The sequence below is a fragment of the Camelus bactrianus genome, chromosome 17 (assembly GCF_048773025.1).
Source record: "Camelus bactrianus isolate YW-2024 breed Bactrian camel chromosome 17, ASM4877302v1, whole genome shotgun sequence".
NCBI lineage: Eukaryota > Metazoa > Chordata > Mammalia > Artiodactyla > Camelidae > Camelus > Camelus bactrianus.
The window spans coordinates 29,343,215-29,363,893 of NC_133555.1; the positions used below are offsets into that span (position 1 = coordinate 29,343,215).

Genomic DNA, 20,679 nt, shown 5'->3' on the forward strand with positions numbered 1-20,679 from the left:
TTTTCACAAAATTTTCACTGATGAAATTCATAATATAATGAGCACAATTTTTGTAATCCATGTCTACTAATGAGAATAGGATTCTTCAGTGGGGCAAAGAACATATCACTTAATTGATGTTCAGAGTTAGTATTCTCTGTCATCCAAATGTATTGCAAATGTTCATCTGTGAACACTGATCTGTAATGGTATTTTATGTATTTCATCTTTGAAAATATCCACACATAGATGTCATATATAGATGTCACACACATGTCACTCAAAAAGCTATTGTGTTCTAACTGCCTCACTGTCATTTATAGTGGGCTGAACAGCAGTGCAAAGCCATGAGAGTGCCACATATTGTCTTGGGGGCAGCTGCTCAATTGCCATTCAATGCAGAAGCAGTGAAAGATAGCAAGGAAATGAATGGGCGTGATAGAAATTATAGACAATAAAATGTGAATTTCATATCATTTCCACATGTTACATAATATTCTTCTTTTGATATTTTTCCAAGTGTTTAAAGCTTTTTAACCATTTTTAGCTTTCAGGCCTTAAAAAAACAGTGGCAAGTTGGATGTGACTCAGTGGGCCATACTTTGACATCCCCATTCTAAATGCTTTCATATTAGTTGTCCTATTCCTGTTCAGTCCTCACCTCTCCCTGTGTGGTAAGTACTGCTATTATCCTGTTTTCCAGGTGAGGAAATGTAGACACAGGGAGAGGAAGTTCCTTGTCCAAAGTCACACAGGTCGGGAATGTCAGAGCTGGAATTTGAACCCAGGTGTTTCTTACTCCAAAGCTGCTCACCAGCACTCTTGATTATTGACTCACATTGCATTTCCCCAAGGTGACCCTTTCAGATCTCTGCTTTAGTCTTCAAGCTCGCCACCCAGCCCCCGCCTCATGGGAAAGGAAGATGGCCCTGTTTTTCTGAGAATCATGATGATAGTCAACAAGGACTCTGTCATTTTTCTCCTCTCCACTTCAGGACTTTTCTCTATTAACCACATCTCTCCTTCCTTCTCCTTATACCTTATTTTACCTCATCTTCCTCCTCTTGCTCTTCCCTCTTTTGTAAATAAAATGCCTATCCTGCATGTAGGAGTCCATGGAATGGGAGTGAGAGCCCTATATCCCAGATCTGCCCCTTAGTAACTATGTGACCTTGGGTACCTTATTTAAACTCCCTGAGCCCAAGTGTCCTCATCCAGAAAATGGGCAAAATAATGTTTTATTTTCCTCTGTCACATGAGTTCTATCTCATCAAGAGAGATGATGATGTAAATGCTAGCCCAGTGCTGGTGCGTAGTAATCACTCAGCAAATACTAGGCCTTGTTGTTTTTATTTTCTTCCCCACTACCACCTCCTCTGATGCCTTCTTCGCTGGTCACCCCTTACAGTCTTGCACCCTCAGTTTTCTCTCATTATTTATCAAGTATCTACTATGTGTTATCAAGATCTGAACGTTTACTTGATGAGTATCTTCTGAATCAGGTTGGGCATTGAGCATCAGTCTGACCACTGTAACCACTTGGCATCAGCACACATGACCAAAGAAACACAAAGAACCGCTCTTCCCAGGGATCTTTTTGCTTTGGACCAAAAACCCCCTGCCTGGAATTAGTTGGGTATAACTTTCTTAGGGTCAAGCAAATTACCTAGGCAACAAAAACATATATGCCTGCAAATTCAAACGCCCTCAATTCACAGTCCAAATAAACTAGCACAGTTAATAGCCAATTGGAATTAGACGCATGAAGAAGCTAGAAATTTTTCAGCCCTTACATTGAAATAGCACCAAAATGTGAAGTCAGGGAAATGTGGGCAGAGGCCAGAAAGCCAGTGAAATTACAAAGAAAATGCTAAAGCTGCCTTTTTTCCTGGATGTTTGTATTCTCTTATCTTGACTGATCCAGAATACATAAAGGAAATATTGGAAATAGCTTGTTCAGGAAGACAATAGTGCATCTCCTTTGCCTGCAGAAAAGCAAGTACATGCTTGCAGGCTCTGGTGTATTCTTAGAGAGGCTTGTAAGGAATTGTGCAAGCAGGTATGTTCCAGGAGATTACAAGTCCTTTGTGTTTCATGTTTCATGGTTGCCAGCAGCTGGCATCTTTCAGAAATCCCATGAAAAGTGGGCAGAGCTCCTTGTGCAAACTTCTGAGCAGAGGGTGAAGGAGACTTTGTGTGTGACTCTTAATCTCGTTGGGAAATTTTAGGGTGAAAAATGTAATTAAATCTGAAATGCCAACAACCAAGGCCAAAGGAATGTCTCCTCTTTGGAAGGTTCTTTGTTGATGAGATTAAAAACTAAGCTCTCGTGCTCCTGCCTACAAATTATTCAGATTATTTGAAAAGAAATGAAAGAAGACACTGAGAAAAAACACCACAGACTGCATTATGTAGCATTTAACTAATTCTCACCTGTTTAGCAATTATTTCAACAAATATTTACCAGGTACTTACTATGTGCAATTCAATAAAACTAAGCAAATGAGGTCCCCACTTTCCTAGAATCCTTTTACCCAAGTAAGGTGTGTTCTTAATTATCTGTCAATGTAAAATTGTAAGAAGAATTCAAGGGCTCTGCCATTTAACACAGGGCAGCCTCACTGATCTATATTGCCATGGATTCTGCATAGATAGATAAGCATGGGCAATTCAGTTGGCTGGCATAGAGTTTGATATGGTTTGAATGCCAGGGTTGGAGGCAGAGAGGGATAAAATATAGTAACTAAAGGAAAGATATGAAAGTGACGCAATGTCATTGAAATGTGGGGTAGCAGTTAACTGACCCCAGCAGTCTCATGAGCCTCATAGCCCTGAATCCAAGTCATGATGATAAGCGGAATTTGTTCAGAGGTGGAAAGCAGCTGTTATCAAGTATCTCCTTTGTTCACGTGTAACTCCACTCAGTCTTCTACCCCAACATGTAGTCTTAGGTTGTCCCATTTTGCAGAGAAGAGGTTAAACCACACTGCCAAGGTCGACAGCTAGGAGGTAGCCAGACCAGGCTGGAATCCAGTTCTGTCATTCACCACCACGTCCCATGCTGTTTCTTCAATAATATGTGGCCACCACCAGCCACTATATAGCAAAGAGTTCTTCAGACTCAGCTCCTTAAACCGGATACTGAAGTTTATCCCAAAGTGGGTTGAAAGTGTGTTGAGTTGTAAGAGTTTATAAGATAATATCTATCCATCTATCTATCATACGTACATATATGTATATAATTGATTATAAATTGTACATTTATTATATGATACATATTGTGTATGTTAAACAGTTGTTAGGTGCCCAGGCTAACCTACAAAAGCCTGCGTCCTGTTGCTAAAATCCCTATGCTTTTGGAGAGAGTTGGGGAACCTACAAGAAGATAACAGCCATAATATAATAGGAAAAACAATAATATTGAATGCAGATTTAATAAGGTATTGATCTTGGGCCCCAATAGTTCAGCAGAAGCGGTTTTGTTCAGAAGGAATGAGAAAAGGTAGTGCATATCTCTTGAGGTGGTTTTGAGGGTTAAATCCATTAAACCATGTATTATCTGGGCATGTTGTAAAAGTGATATAAATGTTGCATAGATAAATGGGGACCTTGAAAAGATTCCAAGGGGAATTTCTGAATACTTGTAAAGGTCTTAGAGAAGGATGGCCTGAATTATTTATCCTGCCTGATTTTACTGTGAAACAGAGTTTCCATCCATATTGCAACTTGTGGTTTGGGCAATGGCAAGTGCCTATGTCAGGCATTCATAAATCTGAGACTGCCCACCTAGGCTAAAATTGAAGAACAGTGCAACTGAGCAACGGCTACTGGAGCCCCACAGTCAGGCCCCTCACCTCCAGCTTTGGAAGTAATAAGGGTGACTATCCTGAGCACTTACACCGTGTCAGACACTTTACTCAGTGCCTTGCCATGCACTAACTCACTGCACTCTCCCTAAACAAACCCATGAGGTAGGTACTATTATTAGTCTCCTTTTGAAGGTAAGAACACTGGACCCCAGACAGTTTAAGAATATTGGCCCAGGTTGCAGAACTAGTAAGCAATGGAGCTGGAGTTTGTATGTGGGCATTTTGCCTCTAGGGGGAACATTCTGTGTCAGGATTTCTCAACCTCAACATTATTGACATTTGGAGCTAGATACTTCTTTGTTGTGCAACTGTGCATTGTAGGATGTTTAGCAGCATCCCTGGACTCTAGCTTCTAGATGCCAGTGGCATCCTTGTGTCCCAGTTATGAGAACCAAAAATGAGTCTAGAACTGCAAATTTGTCCCTGGGGACAAAATCGCCCTTGGTTGAGAACCACTGCCCTATATCCAGATGGTCTCTAAATGCGTGGTCAAGGAACTGGCTGAGAATGTTATCGGAGTTTGACCCACAGACTGAAGCAACTTAACAGACTCTGTAGTCATAAAGCCACCTTATGCACTACTTGGAGGAAGCAGATCTTTCTTTTAGAGGGAGAGAAGGAAAATGAACTCTCTGCAAATGTCCGTGTGAGCATTAGGATTGGAAAGATGGAATGGTGGTAAGGGCGTGTGTGGTGGGTGGATATACAGATGGATGATGCTAGCATGATGACATGAGAGAGGGGCAGTGCTGATCTGGAAAGGGACACACACCTGCCACTGACAAATACCACATACTCAGCAAATCTGTGCTTCCTTAGTAGACGCTAATTAGTTGTCCTGGCCACTCTACCTGAAGTTTAGTGGTAAAGAGAACAGGATCTGGACTCACACTGCCTAAGTTTCAATCCAGCTTGGCCATGTGCTAGCTGTGTTATCTTTATTGAGTTGTTCAACTTTTTGGAGCCTCAGCTTCCTCCTTTCTAGTTGCTCTACTCCCCAGATTGGATTTGAAGAAGCTGTGAGATGATGCATGTGAAGCCCTCTGCCCAGGGCTTGGCACGAGCATTAGCGCCAAGATGGTGCTTCCCACCCTGGGATTTGTAACAAAGCACCACAAACTGGGTGGCTTAAACACAGAAACTGATTGTCCCACAGTTCTGGAGGCTAGAGGTCAAGGCATCAGCAGGGTTAGTTCTGTTGGCTTGCTGTTAATCTGTGACATTCCTTGGCTTGTACATGCATCACCCTGATCTCTGTCTTCATCTTCACATGGCTTTCTCCAGGAGTGGATGTGTCTGTGCCTACCTTTCTTCTTTCTATAAGGATGCTGGTCATGTTGAATTAAGGTTCCAGTATGACCTCATCTTAACTAATTATATCTACATGACTTTATTTTCAAATAAGGTCAATTTCTGAGGTACTGGGGATTAAAACGTCAACATAGGAATTTTGCGGAGGGATGCAATTTAACCCATAACAGGATTCTATGAATCTTTTTAAGGTTTCTCGTAATCCTGTGAGGGATTATTGAGATCTGAGTAGTTTGGGGCAACCAAATAAATGAATCTCTATGAGCAGGGGAAAGGGCATTGTTTTAGGAGTCAGGAAATGTGCCACTTGAGGGAAGTGTCTTGATTTGTTTGACTTTCAAAATGTGTTTACCTGGCTGTACCTTCTCTGTCGTATGAGACTAGTGATGACTACCTTCACTTCCCCCTTCCTCCAAAAATTAGTCCGTGGCTTGAAGAAGAGTGTGTCTATAAAGACACCTTGAAACTCTCAAGGCTCTGTCTGGGTGCATTATTATCATCCTTATTATTTACAAGGAATAAAGGGAAATATTGATTCCCATGTAGGAATTTGGCGTCTGTTAACAGGGTCTCACTTCTCCATCCCAGCCCGCCTCTCCCCATCAAAAACACAGACCTGCTGCTGAAGTTTTCTAAAGCTCCTTGTGTTGCGAGATTTGAGCAAACTTGATCTTCCAGGTTTAACTTAAATATTGTTTCCATTTTGAAGCCTGTCATGTGGGTGCACCACAAAGGGCGTTTGGTTTCCCCCCCTGAAGCCCTGGGCCGCGGTATGTAGGCAGTAACAGAATCCTAGGAAGAAAGAGAGAGCCTGAAATAGATCCTCAGCTCTCGGCCTGTGCAGAGACAAAGCAGGATGTAAGTAAAACCATTACTTCTCCCTCCTGATCAAAGGCATGATGGTAACCCCGCCCCTCCTCCCCACCACCCAGCAAGCAATTAACATGGCCTGGCGTCTCCCAGGGAGTGATGGGGATTCAGCAAGCAGGACCAGCCCCAGCTGATTGGTGATTGCAAGTGGGGTGCCTTGTGTACCCAAGTTGAAAAATGCTGTATTAGCAAATAGAATACACTATGAAGCTCTTCAGTGAGGGAGACACACAAACCAACCTTGTTAATGGATTACTGTTCATCTGTGTTTGGTGCAGATGTGAGATCAGAATTTGCTAGCAGAATCTAAGAGTAAAAGATTTAATTTGCAGGAACAAAGTAAACCAATGCCTCTTGGATTTTACAACCACCTAGAATTTTATTAAATGCACATTCTGAATCCCCAGGTCTGAGTGGAGCCTGAGATTCTGCATTTCTAACAGGCTCCCGGGTAGGGTTGCCAAATTTAGAGGAAAAGAGAAGCTGGATGCCCAGTTAAATTTGAATTTCCTATGTTTTATCTGGCAACCTTACTCTCAGGCAATGTTAATGCTGCTGGTGTGTGGACCTCACAAGGATGTACATCATCAAAACATAAAACTTTGATGAAAACACGAAGCTGAGTTAGTGGATGAGCATCTGGTACAGTTTAGAAACAAACTTGTGGCTCGCAGGATAGTCACACTAGAAAATGTTGCTCAGTTGTTGGCAGAAACAAACCAATAGCAGCAAAGAGTGTGCATACATCTCTAGAAATGGGGCTCCCTGCATTCCTCGGATTAGAATCCAGAGGCCAGTGTGGTACTCGTGTTTGCTTTATGTATTTATTTACTTAGTCACTTATTTAATGTTGATAAAGCCAAAGTAAAGTTACTGCTGAGACAGAACAAAAATAATAAGAGTAAAAAAATGTTTTTTAAGAACTAAAAATTATGCCAAGTTTTATGCTGAGGGCTTTCAGGTGGCATTTGCCACATTCTGCCTCCCTTCCCAGCCTGCCCTTTGAAATGAAGGGGCCACCTTGACTCTTGCAGCTCAGCCCCTGACAGGTGATATGCAGAGGAAGTGGGGGCCAGGCTTAGGTTTACTCTGACATTTGACATACAAACCCAAGACTTTGTTCCTTTGAAGCTGAGAGAACTGATTTTAGCCTCTGTGAGGCTACTAGACCCGCTGGAGCAGCCACTTACAGATTGCTGGAAGCTTGGCACTGGAAGGAAGCTTAGTAATCATTTATTCCAGCCCCTGAATTCCACAGATAAAGAGGGAGAACTTCACAGAACTTCCTCCTCCTCTGTACCCCTTTCCCTTTGGCTGGCCAGTCTGGCATGCACCTTGTATCCCAGGGCACTACATAGGGTTAGAATCTGGTTTTTAGGATCTTTTTTTCAAGGGTTTCTTTGTTTTATTCTATTTTAAAGTACTGCACGCAGGATTGCTGACATTCCAAATCTTCCTTGCCTATATTCCTTAATGGAATAATTTCTCTTCTGTTCATTCAATCCTGAGATTGGGTTGAATCTTGTATATCTGTCTACTACAGCTTTAGTGTGCTTGATTTATTTAATCAAAGGCAGACACTGTACTTTCTCAAATCGAATCATTTTCCTTTATTCTTCAAGCATTTATTGAACACTTACTATGTGCCGAGTCTGTGGAAAGCCACAGTCATCCAGAAACTAGAGAACAAATAGCTCTTTCTCGTCCAGCCTGTTTATACTTCACTCTACTGCAGCAGTTAATGAACATAGGATTTGTGGCTGAAATACTCAGAGATTATTCATTTTAGCACTTTGGCAGGCTTTAATTTATGAAAAAAAATTTAAAATAAGATCATTTCCCAAGTCCCATTTGTAGAAGCCCTACACGCCCCTAACTCCTCAATATTATTTTCAACCTGGCATATTATACCCCCTTTTTTTTTTTAAAGTCTATTCAGTTATTTCATCATTCAATCAATTCTCATTGTAAAAGATTAAGCTATACTGAAGTAAACAGCTTGAAATCCAGATGCCCCTCTCCCTCTGCTCTCCAACTTCACACTTCTCCAGAAGTATAATATGCCAATTATTGGTAGATATAACCTTCATATGCATTTACAAATATATATACATTTACATATTTTGTTTATAAAACAAATTGGGTTGTAATATACAGATTCTTCTGTGATTTGCACTTTTTACTTAACAGTATGTCTTGGTAAGCTTTCCATTTTTGTACATATCAATCTACCTCATTCTTTTCCAATAGCTGTAGGAATATGCCATGTAATTCCTCTGCCAAGTTTTATTTAGCCAGTCACAATTGATGAATATTTGGATTGTTTGCCATTTGTTGTTATGACTAACAAGACTTCAGTAAACAATTATGTATATCTGTCTTTGAACATATGTACGAGTATTTCTGTAGAACAGAGACCCAGAATTTTAATTTTCTACATCAATTGGATCTGATAAGCTGATGAGAACAGGATTGGGTGCCAATTAGCAAATACATTTCAACTTGAATCTTAGATTTCTCAATCCACACTATTCTATTTGAATTAATTCAGGATTGTCCAGGACTCTTCCATGTTTGGGCATTGCTAGTTGATACTTTGACAGTTGAAGTTGAGTCTCATAGATAAAAACCTGACAGATACATTTTAAAATTCCTTAAAATAGTATGGACTTTATCAAGCAGAAAGTGGAAAAGAGATGAATAAAGATAGTTTGCTTGATAAATGGATGAAAAAGTCCATATTTAACAGAGCATTAGTCTCTCATGAAAGGAAGTGGGCCATTCTTTTTGAAAATTACTTTTTTGAAAATGACTTTTTCTTTCCAGCTAAGTCAACTCCACAAAATAGCCAAAACAACACCTAATGAGTATGCTGTGTTGACATGGATTTTGTTGCAGGTTTTAAAGTAAAAGTGATTGGGGGTAGTAGTCAGAATTCCAAAGGTTTCTCCCTAAGACTCCTCTCCCTGGTTATTCAAACACTTATCCATCCAGGCACTGGGTGAAGGGAGTTTACAGATGGAATTGAGGTTACTAGTCGGCTGACCTGGAAATAAGGAGGGTATCCTGGATTATCTAGGTGGACCCAATATAATGACATGGGCCCTTAAAAGTCGAAGAGGAAAAGCAAAAGGGTCGGAGGGATGTGGTGAAAGAGGAAATAGGAATAAGAGGTGAGGCAGAGGAGAGGTCAGAGAAACTGTAAGTATGAGTAGAGGCTTTGAAGATGGAGGAAGGGGACCATGAGCCAGAGAATGCCAGAGGCCTCTAGAAGCGGCTAATGACTCCTAGCTGACAGCTACCGAGGAAAATCATACAACCATAGGGGACTGAATACTGCCATAACTTGAATGATTCAGAGCTCCAGAAAGGACAGCAGCTCTGCCAATACCTTGATTTTGGTCTTAGGAGACCCAGAGCAGAGAGATAATAAATGGGCATTTTTAATCTGCTAAATATATAGTAATTTGTCATGACAGCAGTAGAAAACTAATACAGAGGTTGAAGCAACATCTGTGTGTTGGATGGAGCAGAAATGGATGCCTGTAGCAGGCTGGTGTGTTTCTTACTTCCGTGCATCTGAAGCAGGGTAGGGTCCGATGTTATAATATGAGAAGAGTAGCTCACATTTTCTAAATACTTACCCACATGATAGGTGCTGTACCAGGTGCTTTATGTGCATTCCCTACCTTATTCTTTCCAATAGGCTTAACAAGGATTGGTGGTTTTATTATTATCTCCATTTTATAAATGAGTGAACTAAGTGAGCCTCAGAGAGGTTAGATACATGGGCAGGTATCCATGGCTTGTAAATAGCAGTACTGGAACTCAAACCTATGTCCGTGGGATATCACACCCAAGTCTGTGCATATGAACACTCTGTTTCACAGTGCACCAAAACCACAACTGCAATTAAATATGAGGCTAATATGTTTCCTTATGCAAAATCACTGATACTTAAACTCTAGCTAAACATTCACATACAGGAATACCTTTTGTCACATAAAGCCCACTGACCTTGTTTTAATACCCTTGAAATACTACACCATCAGACGCTAAGCAAGAAGGAAAAAAAAATCAAAGTTGGATGGTCAAGGAAACAGGAGACTTCTGCCCCCCACCCCAGGCTCTTCAAGCCAAAGCACAGTGCACACTCTTGTATTTCTCTTCAAATCCTTGGAGGTCCTACTTGCTCTAGATTTTGTCAAAGATTATGCTCTCTTCCCCACACCAAGCACTCAATTCTAGAGGTGAAAGCTGTGATGGAGACATTTTTATACCTTGAACATAAACCTCAAAAGCAAAAAGGAGTATCAAGTGGAACAAATGTGGTGCATAACTGATATTTTATCTAGGGTGGGCCAGTGTGCTGATTTGATCTCAGTTGTCTGTACAAAAAGTGTGACCTCAAATTCAGCCAATGGGAAGTCTGAGCATGCAACAAACTCCTTCTTGCACTTAATCAGTCACATATTCATACCTTTAACAGATATGAATTGAGCTTCTATCATGTGCCAGAGTTTTTGTTGGAAGCTGAGGATACAGGTATGAATAAGTCAAGTCCCACATTCATGACTCTTCCAGGCTAGAGAAGGAAGAATGGATAAGCAAGCGATTGCAGGCTGGTATAGTCACTGTGGTGATGGAGGAGGTATTGGATGCCACGAGAACATGTGGAAGAGATACCAAACCCAGGTTCAGAAACCACAAATAGTGGTCCCTAAACTGGGGCCTAAAGGAAAAGTAGAAGTTAGCCGAGCAAATATGGTATAGAGGAGAATGTTCCAGACCAGAGGAATTTCATAATGGAGGTCTGATCTGGAAACATACATAAGTCCATAAATATATCTTGAGTATGGAAGGCAAAGAGGCAGAATAGCAAAGGATGAGGCTGAGGATACCAGTAGGGACTGAGGTCAGAGAGGCTTTCTACTATTTTAGGGAGTTTGAACTTTACTATAATAAGGAACTTGGAAGCCATTGAAAGAAAAAACTGAGCGGGGACGTGATCAGATGTGGCTGCTTTCAAAAGATCGCTCTGGTGGAACTGTCAAGAATGGAATAGGAGAGTGAGTGGATGCAGGGAGACCGCTGGGAGGCAGGAGAAGTGTGGTTTGTGTAGAGGAAGGCTGGGATTAGGGATGGAGAAAGGCAGCTGGATTCTAGAGATATCTGGGAAGGCAAGGCGATGGAATTTGGTTAGGGTGTGGAGGGAGAAAGGGGAGTCTAAAATGACAGCCAGGCCTGTCTTGGGTAAATCTTCATCCAGATATGCTTCTGGGCAGACAAGCCCAAGTTGTGGTCCACAGAGGTGAGATGGGTTATAATTTGTAATTTGTGGAAGGTTTGAGGAGTAGGGGATCTGCCAGGAAGCACATCTCCTGCTGCACAGAGCAGCCAAGAGTACCTCTGTGGATGGGCATCTTGGGCCTTTCAGAGCAGATTATTGTGAATATGCTGACAAAAACAAAAACTTTCAAGAAAACAACATCCCAACTCCTTAATGAAACAGGAAATGATGTATAGTTTCTAATGTTTGTTTTCTTTCCTATGCTCTTGCTTTCTGCAGAGAAGAATGCCTTTGCTGTTGAAGGTTGTGGATTGAGGTTTCCCTGTGGGTTTAGGAAAGGGCTTTGCTGCTATAACCTGCCCACTCCATGTGTCCTGACATGCTGTGATGTCTTGACAGGTATCCTGATTCTTGGTTTGACATGTCATGTCAGGGCTGCCAGTTTGCTGGGATAGGACCCTGGGAAGAGCCTGCAGGCCTGAGACTTGGTTGCACTTACCTGGTTAAATGCCTGTGGTTGCTATGACCCCATGGCTAAGCCCTGTCACATGCTAACAGGTCAGGGATACTCAGATCCACTTACATGGTGATGGTCATTCAATCTTCTTCTTATTACTATAGCTCTGTATCAGGGGAGGGAGATTTTTCATGAGCAAGTGTGTGAAATGCATTCTGTGCCTGGCAGTGGTGCACAGCTAGTATCTACTGCTTTGCTCTGCCCTTAATCTGTCTCTTCTGATACCAGCAGCCAGATTTTCTCTGGGAAATTCCTGTCAGTTTCCACAGTTCTGGGGAACTTTTGGCCAGCACTATGTCAGAATGGGCACTTGACTCAAGCCAGCAATCAAAATCCTCTACCTGCAGACTTGATCACTCAGATGGAGCTATCCTTTGGGCCACAGGGATTGGTTCAGGGGTGGGTGCATGACCCAGTTAGACCAGTGGGTCTCAGTTCTGAGGTTAGGACTGTTTGGAAAAAGAAGTGACTGTTCTGTGGAATTGGAAGCTGGGATGATGACATTTGGAGTACCAGGGGCCACAGCCTGCCTGAGAAGGTAGTAAAAAAAAAGAAGAGGAAAGCAGATGTGAGTGATGGAGAGAGAGAGGGGTGGGGGGGCAGAAACAGATCCCTAGGAACATTGTTAGAGCCCTTGAATTCAGCTATGCCCAAAGACAGCCTAGTCCTGAATGATTTAGTTATAAGAGGTAATTAACTTTTTTGATAAGCCAGTTTGAGTCCTGATATGTCCATTATTGAGCCTTGGTTCAAGTCAATTTAACAAGTATTTGTTGAGATCTGTAGTGGGAGCTATACCTCAGAGCTGTAGGGAATAACACTAGATATGGTTTAGTCACAGCCGTAATTACTATAATTACTGTTGTTCTATTTATTGGACATTTCCCTTGTTTTCAGACACTCCTTTGTACTTTACATACATTATTTGATCCTTTGACTAAATCTTTGAATTAGAAACAATTACATGAATTTTATAGAATAGGAAACCTAGACCTAGAGAGGATAATATATATATATCCAAAATCATCATCATCATCATCATCATCATCATCATCATAATAATAATAATCATGCATAGTGAAGAGGTAGGATATGACTTGTGATCTGCTGTGGCTCCATAGTCTGTTTTCACCACCCTACTGTCTTGCCTCCTCCCCTTGGGTACCCATACCCTGGTCAGAGAGACATAAAGGAAATTCGCCACATGCTACAGGGCAGGTGAGGTTGCTCCTTTGCCTTGGAAATAAGGGAAATGGATTGCATACCCATGAAAGCCACATGGAATGGATCAGAGCTGGGATTTGCCAAGTTTCCCTAAGGAGCCACAATGGCTGCTGGCCAACCAGGTTAGATCTAGCTGTGTAAACATATTGACAGCAAAGAAGGAACAGGTATGTGAGGAGAGGGGTCACCCAACCATGGAAGCAAAGAACAAAGAGGTTGGAGAGGAGAATCTTGGGGATGCTTCTCCTAGCACTGTCCAGGGGATGGGAGCCATACTCATGGAGCTCCCTGAGGGCCAGTCTGTCTGTATGGGGTAATGAGTGAGGAGGTTGTGGCCATGGAATCCAGCAGTCACTCTTCCCAAGAAAGCTACTGTCTTCATTGTAGACTAGCACACTGGGCCTCCTAGCATGATGCCCCTAAACGTCTGCTTCAGCCAACACCCCTAGGTCTGGGAACACTGTGTTCATTTTCATCATGATACCTCCTGTTCTCTTTTTAAACTGTTTTTAAACCACCACTTCTCTGAATAGTGTACCTATAGGAAAAGGGTCATGCTTGCCACACATAGACATTCCAGGTTCAGGAGTGTTGGCTTAATGTCTTTGTAAATGAACGAACTGGCTTTCAAAGTCTAACTTGGATTCCCTGTGAGTCTGCCGGTGAGTGACTGGGTTGGTCAGAAGCTGGCAAGCCTTTGGGGCTATACATCTATTAGAGTTCTCCACGTAAAATAATGACAAAGCACCCTGGAGCTGGCAGTTTTGAAACTGCCCTTTTGGAGGTGGATTTCTTCCTTGCACTGACAAGGTGGGTTTCAGAACTTCCCAGACTTGAGGCTAGGCCTGTATGATGGAATAGTAATTACTGCCAACAAATTCTCCCATGCACACACCTACATCCTAGACAAGAGGGGCTGAGCAGACAGGAAGAGCAGCATGGTTAGATGAACCAGAACTTGAATCCCAGCTTCAGCATTACTAGCTATGTGGACAAGTATTCCAGCTCCGTAAGGCTTAGTTTCCTCCTGTGAAATGTTAGGAAAATAATAGGATCTACTTCATAGAGTGCTATGAGGACTAAAAGGAAAAAAAGAGATGCAGATGCTTAGCAGCATCTGACATAGTTGCACTCGTTAGCTGTTAGCTACTCTCTGGTGGCCTGTATCACTTCATCCTCTGGCAGAAGACACCCTTTGCTCGCATACTTTTCTAGGTGTGGTCCAGCCTGAGTGAGCAGTACAGTGACAGTATAGGTCCTCAGGAAGGCAGGGAGATTCAGAGGAAGAATGCACTTTGCCTTACAGGTGGGTTGGCTAACCCAGCTGTCTACAGGGTCCAGACTGGAAATATCAATAAGGGAAATGGACCCAATGAGATATGGGTTGGACTGGATGGTCAGGCCTGGCTAAGGAGTCGTCACATGTCAGCTCCAGCCCCACATGTCACAAGGGAACTCAGGCCCAGCATGATCGTATCTGTGTATTTTTAGAAGAAAAGCCAAGAATCTAGATTTCTTTATGAAATACCCCATTTTTACATTATAGCAACTAATTTGAATTCTTTTGAAGACTCTGCAGGCTAAACAACCAGCCTACATGACAGAAATTCTTTGGGACTTTAACTAAGATCTCCACCTTAAAGGCTGGGCAGGATTTGGGTAAGGGAGCCTGAATTGGGGCTCCCCCAGGAGCAGACCCTACAACAAAGATAGAGTACAAGTAGTTTATTTGGGATGAGGTCCCAACAGGGCAGTGAGGAAGTAGGATAGGGATAGGAAAGTAGCCAATAGAGGAGCTGTTACCCAGTCGTCACTGTGGGTGACTGGTGACTGCAGCTTAATCCTGTAGGGACCTCTGGAAGCCAGTGCAGGACACATGCCTCAGTGACTCGCCTAAGAGATGAGGGAGATGGAGTATATACATATATTCCCTCTCATGAGTCATTGACTGAAGGCTGCTCCCTGGAGTCATCATATCTTTCCACCTCTTCCCTGCCATAAGCCTGTGCAACATGGACTTTGGGGGTCAGAGAACCCCTCAGGCAAAAGCAGGCCAGGATCAGCAGTTGGAGATGGATGGGACACCAACAGTGTCAGCAGGAGTTGGGCAAAATGAAGCATCAGCCATTGCATTAGCAAGTGTTCTAGAGACCTTTCATTCCATCAAACCCAACAACTAGGGGAGGATGGTGAAGGCCCTCACACTGGTTTCATTTGTCCCATCACGTGAGGCTTCTAGCACATGTCTCTGGTCTCCCGCTTGTGCCAAAGCAGAAGTTGAGGCTGGAAAGAGATGTGAGCTCCTGACAGGAATGCCCGCTCACTGCGCTTGCCTCTCGAGGCTCTGCCTGTCAATTATAGAAAGCTCTGCGAGATTCCATTTTCCTCCATTACCTTCCACCAGGGTCTCCAGTGGCAACTCTGCAACCGTTTTCTGCAGAGTGGTTTAAATTGTTTTATATCTCCTTAGCTGCCAAGTACAATATCATAAGCAATAAATAAATAAATTGTTGGCCTATATGGAAAGCATATTTTGTCCAGATGCGTCCTTGAAACTTCAGCCCTGAAACATGAAAGTCAGATTGGAAACCACATTCTCAAAGCTCTGGGGAAGTAGGCTCATATGGAAAAGTCCTTTGATTGGCAGATGCTGCCACCCAGCCCCTGACGTGTGTCTTGCGGATAGGCCAGGCTGTGCACCTCCTGAAAAACTGAGCATGTGAGTTTTTCACACCAGTTTTCAAGTTTAGCATGCGTAGGCCATTTGGACAGGCCAGAGGCAAAAGGGGCCTGGAGCTTAGAAGATTGCTTAGCTGGAGGGGCTGAGACCTGTATCTTCCTTTTGATCTCTCCTTGACCAGTTGGGTTGGAGCAAGCCTTCCTCAAGAGGGATACATTCAGCACCCTGTCTGGGGTACAAACAGTTCCTGGCTATTTTGTCCTTGCTGCACGTGGAGGGTGAGTCCAAGGGGGTATGTAACCAGGGAGAGGAAGAAGAGGAGCAAGACCTGGATGGCTGAAAATCACAAAGAAAGATTTTGATATATTTCAGCTGGTCTAGTCAGCCCTGAGAACCTCAGAAGGGATGGGGTGCATTCCAAGGCAGAGCTGGGGCTGGTGGGTACATGACCCAGGAGAGCAGATATGGCCTTGATGGCAGGAACCACCATGTGGGGCTCACCAATGTTGACTTGGGTTGCCTGGGTCGGCTGGCAGGGAATACTTTTAAATGTCATCTTTATTGCTATTTAAATTAAAACTACATGCTTATAAAAAACTAGACAGACTAGAGATGCATGAAGGGAGAAGTAAAAGTTCCCTCGGTGTCCTCCCAAAGATTCTTCTAGAATTATACTCTCACACACATACGTACACACACATTTTTATAAGGAATGAGCTTGTATTGTGTAGATTATTTTATAACTCCCTCTTTTGCACTTCATATACTCTGGACATCTTTCTATATCATATAATCTTTATCATTGCTTCATGGTGCTCTTTTGACAGATTATAATAATTTGTTACAATTTTCAAAATTAACTCTCAGATTACTTCCGAAATTGCCTGCCTATGGTAAACAACACCAAAAATGTTACCAGCTGATGCTATAATCATTATCGCTGATAGGAGTAATCTTTTATCTTACCTGTGGAATTCGATAGAATTAAAGAAAACAATGGAGGAATTCATAAGAAAAATGACTACAGAAATAGTGATTTGGAACTTGTATATACACATGTGAAGTACATACATGTTTGTGTGTAAAGTATAATCAAATTTAAGAGAGACACTTGACTGGGTAAAACTAAAGATGTTACTTCTGTACCTGAGTTACTTTTCTTGAATGAATTCCTTCACCCACGCGCCAAGATTTAATTTTAGGCTTGTATGTATTCTTTGATTGGTAGGCCAACTTAGTGGTGAAGTGTGAGGCTATTGCAGGATGCCATAGACGATGAAGAACGTGGACTGTGGGCTCAGACACCAATTTTAATGCTCTCCAGTCTGCAGTCCTAGTGTGTTTAACGCTCTCTGTGCCTGAGTTTCCTAGTTTCTCCACACCCTTCCTAGCATGGTTGAGTGGACTAATGGAGAGAAGGCCTCTGAAGCCCTTACTTGGCACTGAGTGCTTGTCTAGGAAATAGTGGTTATTAGTAGTAGGAAGAAAGTGTGATGACCAGCAGATATGTCGGGTATGTATGCCTGATAAGATACATGCGATACACACACTATAAATAACCCACTTTATAAATGCTCGTTGTCTTCTCCCAGCTGGGTGGTTGAGAAAAAATCATGGAAAATAAAATGCCTATAAAGTAACTTTTAAAGTCAATAGTCAATGAAAACTTTTTTAAAGTGCCTCGGAGGTTGTCACCAACCATCAGCTGTTCTAGACCAGAAACAGAACCTGATTTCCAGTTGTTGATGATAAATAAACAGAGTACATTGCCCTTTGCAATGAGTGGCTATTTTTTTAACCCATGCAGATGTATCCTATTTACATTGAAGCTGTCATACAAATTAGCAAAGAATCTGAAAGAAGGCAGGCTTCAGGTCCTGAAATGTTCACAGGAATGGAAAATGGCTTATCCACACCTTCTAGCCGTGATGCCACAGTCCTGGGAGGAGTGACTGGGGAGAACTGAAGAGCTTTTCCAGGCCAGCAGACATGTTTGCTGACCAAGCAGGCTTTGAAGCTCATCTGCAAGGCTGGGTAAAATGAAATGCGATAGGCTTTGGAGCTGCTGTGATTTTAACTTTTAGGCAATCTGTGAAAAGTCCTGACCCTTCAACAGATATGAAAATCTCTCATTTGGTACAAGCCTGTGCATGGCAGATTGAGTCTGAACTTAAACACCAATTAGAGTCAATGGATGATCTCCTGTTTCTCTGAGGGTAAGATTTTCTTGGCAAAGTAACTGTTTGACTATACTTATCAGACATACCCCTTTATCAAACCGTATGTATGGGCTGACAGAGGGAGAGTGTGGAGGACTAAGCCACAAAGTCAAAACAAGTAAAGGTGAGGAGGATACTTCACAGTCTAGTTTTTCAATCCCGCCCATATGATAAAAAGATAATGAAGGCTCAGGGAGGTGAAAGGGCTGGCTCAAGGTCCCTCAGTGATGCCTGAGACTAGAACCCAGGATACAAGGCTTCCACTAAGTGCTCTTTCCACTAGACCACGTGGCTTCCAGATGATCTTTCTCTTGGGGAATGCATACAGACACGAAGATGTAAACAGTTTAATGTAAGCTTTAAAGCTCCGATGGCTAATCTTTTCTGCAGAAGAAGCAAATATCTAATTGCGTGAATATAGAAACGTTTGGGTTCTAGAAGAGGAACTCATTAATTCTCTAAGCACTTGCAGGACCTGCAAAGGACCAGCTTCCAGCAAAAGCCTAGGTCTTACAAAATGGCACACAGGTCCCTGCCCTCAAAGCAGATGTGTGGCCTCGAAGCAGTGAGGACAGAGTCACGTTCAGCATCCTCTGAGAAGCAGGCAGAAAGGGTGATAGGGACACAAATAAGATGGCTTTTCATTCTGCCTAGCTATTCAAGGAAAGCTTTACTTGACCTGGGCCTTGAAGGGGTAAGCAGTCTTTCTTGGCAGAGAATCATTCATCCATCCATCCATCCATCCATTTAATTGAAATTTACTGAGCATCTACTTTTTGCCAGTCTTTGCGCCGGGTAAACAAGCTGTAAGTACAGAGCAGTAATTGATACTCTACTCTCAGGGATTTTATATTCTCTTGGGTGGAGTCAGAAATCAAGCAGGTAAATAGATGAATGAATAAATAAGATGACTTTATATAGTGATAAATACAAAGAAGGAAACCAGGTGATGTGGTGGAAAAGCCTCAGATAAAATAGTCAGAAAGGCTGATGTGGTACTGTGACACCTGGACTGAGAAGCCAGCACAAAGCAGGCCAGGGCGGTGGTGGTCAATGAGACGGGGGACAGTGGTGGAAGATGAAGTTGGAGAGGTGGGCAGTAGGCAATATGCACAGTGCCTAGCCTGAAATAAGTAGACTAAATGTTCTTTTAGAAGACCTGGGAGCCTTGGGAGGATTTTGAACAGGAGAATGCAGTACTCTGTGAGTGACGAGGCAGAGAAACATTAAAAATCACCAAGGAGGTGATGAGAATTGCAGTGGTGGATTCAGGGCTCTCCAGAATGCCAGGTAGTCAAGCTGAAATCTACTAAGCCTCTCTTCTTTAGCATCATAAACAGGCAGAATTAAAATTAACACAATCCTTGTGCTTCACAATGGAGAAACTGAGGCGTAGAGAGTCAGCATGTATGGACAGCTTGGGCACGGGAAGGGCTGGGGCCAGACCCAGGACCTGGGATGGCGAATCCTGCGTTTCTCCCCTGCCTACTTTTCCTGCCTCCTTACCCACCTGCATGTCTTCCAGGGACTGGAATTTAAAATCTGTTCCCCATCAGACATTTCAGAGGTCTTTTATGGTTTGTTTTTAGTATCATGTTAAAAGGCAGTCACCTTGAATGACTTCTGCTTGACAGAAGTGTCAGCATTGTCACCACCTACTCCACAGAGCAATGGCACATGCCAGGGGTGCCCTAGCTCCATGGGGAAATGAGAGGAAAAGCACAGAGCTGCTCGCCAGAGCTAGAATTCAGGGTTAACTCTGCCCTGACGGTGTGGCTGTGAGAAATCCCTTCTTCCCTGTGGACCTGTGCTCCTTTATGTATGAATGAGAGGATTGGGACATAGGCATTATGAAAAGACTGTTTTGAATCACTTTGAACTAAACCAAGCTAAACAGATTAGGAGTTGCAGGACTTTTCAGAGCCTTTAATGAACACTATCAAGTTCCAAGAGGGAAATACAGTCACAGGTGTATTTGTGCACGTGGCCTGGATTTCTTGGGCGGGAGAGGACATCTCATAGAACTTGTGCTCCTCAGGACACCCTCAGGGAACTGGTCTGTGAAATGAGCCCAAGGCTCTAAGACAATGGAGAGGAAAGGGAACCTCCATTCATGTCCTTGCCCTGCCTTGTTCAACAGGGGCACAGAGCAACAGGTTGTCCCATGTCTAGATGGTGTGTGCTCCCTCCCCCACTACACTTTCACCAGCTCTCTGTTGCCCCCCGCAGTGACTCACAAAGGCTCTCCTCTGAAGGAGCATGACTGCAGAAACAGCTTCTCTCCCTCAGGGCCCGCTGTGGGCCGTTTGTGTGCTCCAAACTCTAAGGCTACATCCCCTGCCTGGTGCCCTCAGTGGCCACGTCTCTGTAGGATAGCGATATCCTCCCTTGGTAGACAGACTGTAGGTCCAGTGGTCTCTCTTTCTCCATGGGGCTTTCTCTGGAACTTACCCTAGGAGTTTTTCACTTCTTACATTTTTATCTTACTGTTTGTGTATCAGCCTTTTCTGCTCATTGACAACCACACAACGTGTCCTAGGAGGCAACAGCCTGTGCGATGCATCTCTAACAGCTCCCACGTAACTGTCATCCTCATCCTAAAACCCACTATGTATTGAGTACTTCCCATGCTCCAGGCAGTGTGTAAAGAGCTTTACCTGCACTAATTTAACAGTGTCCTGGCAGCAGCCCTATGATGTGTGGGCACCATTATTCCTAGT

General features: G+C 43.0%; 1 protein-coding gene and 1 pseudogene across 3 annotated transcripts in view; both read left to right on the forward strand.

Annotated features, from left to right (window-relative positions):
* Nucleotides 1-20,679, forward strand: part of ERC2 (ELKS/RAB6-interacting/CAST family member 2) — an 875,964-nt gene that overhangs the window by 716,289 nt on the left and 138,996 nt on the right. The gene's annotated exons all lie outside the window — the stretch shown is intronic.
* Nucleotides 11,590-12,247, forward strand: LOC123612276 (uncharacterized; annotated as a pseudogene).